Genomic DNA, 6,000 nt, shown 5'->3' with positions numbered 1-6,000 from the left:
TATTTTATGTGGGCTTGGTTCCACAGTAAAAATAAATATATTTCCAATGAGTTTGCCGCATTAAACTTGCCATCTCCTTTGAATAATTTTAACCATTTGACTACTGAATAGTGTAGCTGGTATATAGAGCTGAGTGACTCCGTGTACCATACTCAACTAACATATGTTTCAAATTAAAGTGGTGATATCTTAGTGAGACTTTGCTATTCAAAGAAGCCCATATAAGTTACAATGGTACAAGACAGCAAAGGGGTTAAAGAAATATACCTCACACTGCAGCATGCACTAAATTAAGAAGAAAGAAAAGGAATTTCTTCATGGGAAAAATTAGTTGACATCTGACATTTACATAAAATCAAGATTTTCCAATATGTATTTCTAATTATTTTAGCCAGAAAAAGAGGGCATTCTACTTCACCTGTGTCTTTGAAGGACTCTAAGGTCCCCATGCCTTATCCTGGGTTGCATCAAAAGAGGCATGGCCAGCAGGTCAAGGGAGGTGATTCTGCCCCTCTATTCCACTCTTGTGAGACCCCACTTGGAGTATTGTGTCTAGCTCTGGAATCCCCAACATAAGAAGGACATGGAACTGTTGGAATGGGTCCAGAGGAGGGCTGGAGCACCTCTGCTATGAGAACAGGCTGAGGGAGTTGGAGTTCTTCAGCCTGGAGAAGAGAAGGCTCCAGGCAACCTTCCAGTACATGAAGGGGGCTTAAAAGAAAGCTGGGGAAGGAATTTTACAAGGGCACGTAGTGATAGGTCAAGGGGGAATGGCTTTAAATTGGAAGGGGGAAGATTTAGACTAGACATAAGGAAGAAATTTTTCATGGTGAGAGTGGTGAGGCACTGGCACAGGCTGCCCAGGGAAGCTGTGGCTGCCCCATCCCTGGAGGTGTTCAAGGCCAGGTTGGATGGGGCCTTGAGCAGCCTGGTCTGGTGGGAGGTGTCCCTGCCCGTGGCAGGGAGTTTGGAACTAGATGATCTTTAAGGTCCCTTCCAACCCAAACCATTCTATGATTCTATGATTTAATAGCAATGTTTTAAAATTACTCCATGTTGGCTTTTATACCATGTTATTCAATAAAGTGCAGAACTGACAGATTACAGAAAATCACCTGTGGAAAAAGCAGATTTTTATCTTTTTCAAAACACTGTGATATGTGTTGCCAAGATTTATAACTTCCCTAGAAGCTGGAAATCCAACTTTCTGCAAAGGCACAGAGAAGCCAATAACTGCTCTGCAGTGAGAAAGCCAAATCTGTAGAAGAAAACAGACCTTTGAGGAAGTGGAATACTTACATGTATTTACACATCTGCAGCCATTTGGGACAACTGACATTCAAAAAAAGAAAATTCTCACATCTTTCTTCCGCTTAAGCCATAAATAGCTAAGACAAGGTCCTCACCTGTCTTAAATTTTGCTAGCGTGCTGTAAAGAGGTCACGGGCAAACAGGAACTGACTTTGGAAGCAGGTGGAGACAGGGGCTGCTGATGGATGGTACAGGGTGGCAGGAGACAGGTGAAGGGGTTAGGACATCCCATGGACAAGCGTCAGCTGAGCAGGGCACCTAGCATGAAATCTTGGCACTCCAGTGACAAACATTTCTAACGATCAGGCTGTGATTTAAAAGACAAGTCTGAGCCTGCAGCATAAAGCATATAGGTGGTGCCAGGCTCTATCAGATTAGAAGCTGCACAGTCATGTTTCGGGTTACAAGTATTTCAAATCAAAATGCAATGATCAGTTTTCCCCTCTCTCCGTCTGTGCAGTTCTGCAAAATGTTTTTACTATCTCAGCTTTAAATATTGATGCTGAACATATGTATAGTATGACAATCCACAGGCATTTTTCGCTTTAATTCTGCAGGGATAACTCAGCTGTCTCCAATACCACGCATACTGCACTAGTTTTAGTTTAGTGTTAACAAACAAGGGACCCCTGTATTTCTTCAGCTTTTCTTCAAATCACCATTGAAACGCATTATGCTTGTTTCCTGTCACTGCAGGACACCTTGAAGTCATAGGAAATGCATGTGTGCACCAAATTTGTCCATGACGAGCCATGTTTGTGAGTTAAAGCAAGACCATTTAGGCACCTTTCCAAAGAAGAACATGGCCCAGTTGCCTCCAAGCTCAAAATGTGGCATTGTGTACCATACCAGAATAATGAATGAATATTAAATGCAAAAAAGTCATTGTATGGCCTGAGCCGTACAAAAAACTGCTTTCACTGTAATTTCTAACCATAAGGCAAATTAACCCCTACATCTGAATCATTCTCTTATCAACCTTGAGCTGATCTGCTCACTTTCACTGCTACTTTCTGAGGTTTGTTTTCACTGAAGTCAGGCTGGGACTGGTCCCAGCCGGTGTTGCCTGTTCATCCAACACACAACAGAGGATCTCCTGAAGCTGCCTCAGGCTGTAGACCTCAAAAGACTCAAAGGGAAGAATGTACTTTTTACTGCATGCAGCTCTGTCTGATTCCCCACAAATGTTCAACAAATACTCTTCCTTCTTAGGAGAAGTTTGGCTAAGTTGCCACTGAAGACACTTATGTCCTACTGAAACACAACGCAGAACATTTTTTTGCATGCTTGCAGCACCAGGACTCAAACTCATGACAAAAACTAAGCAAGTGATTGGTTTTCTTTTTCGTCTCACTGGCCAAAAAATTGTTTGGGATTGACCAAAACCAAATAATTTACAGTGTCCCCACCCAAAACAAAGCACTTTGAAACTTCAGTCTAACAAAAGGTTTATTTCAAACAAAAGTAAATACAAAGCTTTTTGTTTTCCTGGGGAGTGGAAAGAGGAAGGGGAAGTACTTTATTATTTTTTAATTAAGGCTAAGTGAACCTCTAAAAATAGAAATCTGAAAACAAAAAACAAATGAAATATTTTTTTTCAAATATTGAGTCAAAATGTTTTTATTGTTTTTCTCCTCTCCCTCTCAGAAAATTTTAATGACTTAAAAGTGCATTTTCAGCAGGAAAACACAATACAGAACTTCATCCAGATCAACTCCTGAACTGTTGCTTTCAAAAAAAAAGTCTTTTGCTCTGCTGTCACTCAATGTGCATCCCACACTTGATTGGGATCCACACCACAGTTGAGAGTAGTCTGCAAAACTATTGCAAAACAGTGTGCCTGCAAAGCAGAATAGTCACATTTTTCCATGCAGCCAGTAAGTTCACAAGTTTTTGCCAGGAGATATGGGTCAGCTGGTTCCCTGTTGCTGTCAGCTCCCATGAGGATCATCCTAAGGGTCCCCATTTCTTCTGATGAACCTGTTTATCACTCCTGCAGTAAAATTACAGGTTTTGGTAAAACAGCATCATATTGTGTGTCTAAATATTGAATATTTTATCTCTCTCTTCCTTATCCCCTTCCAACTGGTAAACACCAGCAGAACACAAGATGGCAGTAGGTTTTTCAGGTTTTCTTTTTCTTACTGAAGGGTGGGGTGGTTGCTAGACTGAAGGAGGTTGTTCTACTGCATTAACTCAGAATTAATTGTGTGAACATACCTGGCAATTATCCAGTAACAAGCAGAGAACAGAAATACAGAGAAGGTCTGTTTCTCCTCACTTACTCTGATCTGTGCATGGGCATAACGGTGCGTGTCACCCCGTGCATCTGGTAAATCTCATTGCTGTGTCTGGCAATATCTATATCCACCTCTGCTCTGCTCAGACATAGACAGCTGCAGTTAGAATAGATGAATCCCACCCATAGATACCTCTGATGGCTAATGCTAAAAACAAATACAGAAACCTTCACAGTGTGCTCCCCGTTTCCAAACAGTTCATACATTTTAACCAATAATCACATAATGCCAAAGGAGTAAGTCATTCCAGAGCCCTGAAACTCCAGCTGAGCGATCAAATCCCCAGGCTACAGGAAGAATCACCCTTCTTCTGTGACACAAAAGCTCTCACGCTACTTCCTATAGCCTGATCAGGGAAGACGGAGGACACTTGTTGACAGTCTCCTGCACCAACAGAGGTGGAGGTTTTGTGTGCAAAGTGGGAAGCTGTATGCACAGATCACTTCAGGGCTGGTGGAAATGAACTGTGCAGCCTCCCAGCACACTTATCAGAGACCACAGTCCTCTTAACATCCAAAGGAACACCTCTTGTTTTGAGTGGTGAAACAGGCACCACACTACCCAGCCCTGAGAAGAAGGGAATACTTCTAGGCAAACACAGCAGCACCCTGGGATGCACTGAAAATCCAGTGAAGTAATAGTAACAGCAATAGTACTTCCAATAGTAAAGAACAAGGTACAAGTTTTGAGGATCCTCATGTAGGATTTGGGCACCTAAATCCTACCATAATTTCTCTTTAAACAACTATACCCTCAGCTGCTCATTTGCATCTCTGAGCTTTTGACTTCAGCTGTAGTTGGCAGAGAGTGGTCTGCCAGCTGATCACAGAGGGGCAAGGATGCACACAAAAACTTCCAAGCTAAGACAACCCTTGCCCAGGGTGGATCCATACATAATTAAGTACATCCACTGACACAGATTGGAGCTGTACTTCAACCACCATGAGCTGCCTAGATAACAAGAGGCAGCTATAGTTGTTAATGTGATACATGGGCTTGCAGCTGTTGTGATACAAGTGTCTGGTCTGATTGCTTTCTGTAAAAGCTGTATAAAAGGGAGTGAAAAAACAGTTTTCCAAGGGACCTTAGTTAGCAGTCATGCACATCCCTCTACCCCTGCATCTCTGCATATCTCTCCAATGTACTCTCAGACATTTCATTCCCCAGCACAGTCCTACTGCACTGCACTTTGGGCAATATGAAGGAAAGAGATAAATAAATCTGACATAGGAAGCACCTCCTGAAAGCTGTTTGTGGAATGGCTACTTGAGTTGATTTTGTTCTGGGCAAATGATACTTCCCAAAGGACAGTTGTTTTCCAGTGGGGCATCAACTATCAGTAAAGAGCTGCTGGAATTAAAGCACAAGTCAGCAGTCTCAGAGAAGAGGCAGAAAATTGATAATTGATTTATCTTTTTTTTTTTTCTCCACAAACAGTCCTTTCCATATCAAACCTCAGACATGACAGCAACATAAAGAAAACTTCCAGATCTATAGCAATGTGTTACAACAGAGCAAGCTGCTTTGCAGAGCCAGAAATCTGGCTCTTTTAGCAAGCACTACCACTAAAAATCTTTTTTTAAGCCCATGGAAAAGCACACACTAGCCAACTTACCCCAAAATATGAAGTCAAGTAGACTGCATAGGTTCAGTATCACTAAGGCTGGTGAATAATCAGTGGAATGAAATGTCTGCCCAGAAAAATACCTTGTCTGTGGAGTAATGCTGTAGACACCCCTGAACAGATGGGACCCAGAAAGGTCCATGACATCTAGAGATGAAAATAGCCTTAAAAAAAAAAAAAACACCAAGATCTCAGGCCTGATTGTGATCTCACCTTGCTGTAAATCATAAGTCACTCCATTTAGAATGGAAGCTAAGTGAAATCAGTTTAGGACCTTCAATTTTTAGGGAAGGATAATTATTTTATTCCCTCCTTTCCAATTTGAAGCAGCCCATCAAGCATCCAGCTGGCTGCAGGCTGTAAAAGAGCATTTCTCTGGACCAAATCAACCCTTCTCCCTCCTTTAAATCCCCTGCCCTCTAGTAAAACACTTTAAAAACGTGTCAGAGCTATTTTTGTTGGGGTATGCCCAGTTGTCCCAGACATAATATAGACTGTCTCTCAGTCCAAGATCAACTCAAGTGGCCACTGTGAAGCTGTGAAGTCAGAGACATGCAGTATGGGAGCACCAAAAGTACCTTTTAAAACAAAAGGTAGGTCTTTCTCCTTTCCGTGTCAAATCACCTGCAGTGGGTAGAGATTCAGCTAGCAAGTAGCTGCCTAGCCTATTGGCCCCTGAAGACAACTGTCTCTGAAGGGCTTTCTCTCTTTAGGTAATATCTATTTTCAAAACAGCTCGATTTCTTGTTGGAAAATTTGAAAAAA

At 42.0% G+C, this 6,000-nt stretch overlaps 1 long non-coding RNA gene across 1 annotated transcript in view; it reads right to left on the bottom strand.

Moving 5' to 3' along the window:
• Window positions 1-2,742: 2,742 nt before the first annotated feature.
• The window catches only part of LOC138734324 (uncharacterized), a 118,856-nt gene continuing 115,598 nt past the window's right edge, over window positions 2,743-6,000 (bottom strand). Inside the window, exons 4-5 of the long non-coding RNA XR_011339553.1 lie at window positions 5,227-5,382; window positions 2,743-3,304 (exon numbers count right to left, since the gene is read on the bottom strand). This is a non-coding gene — a long non-coding RNA (uncharacterized lncRNA). The remainder of the gene's footprint in view (window positions 3,305-5,226; window positions 5,383-6,000) is intronic.

Source organism: Phaenicophaeus curvirostris, chromosome 1 (genome assembly GCF_032191515.1).
Source record: "Phaenicophaeus curvirostris isolate KB17595 chromosome 1, BPBGC_Pcur_1.0, whole genome shotgun sequence".
In the NCBI taxonomy this organism is placed as follows: Eukaryota; Metazoa; Chordata; class Aves; order Cuculiformes; family Cuculidae; genus Phaenicophaeus; species Phaenicophaeus curvirostris.
Note: the sequence above shows the minus strand (reverse complement) of the source record. Positions and strands in the feature narration are given on the sequence as shown.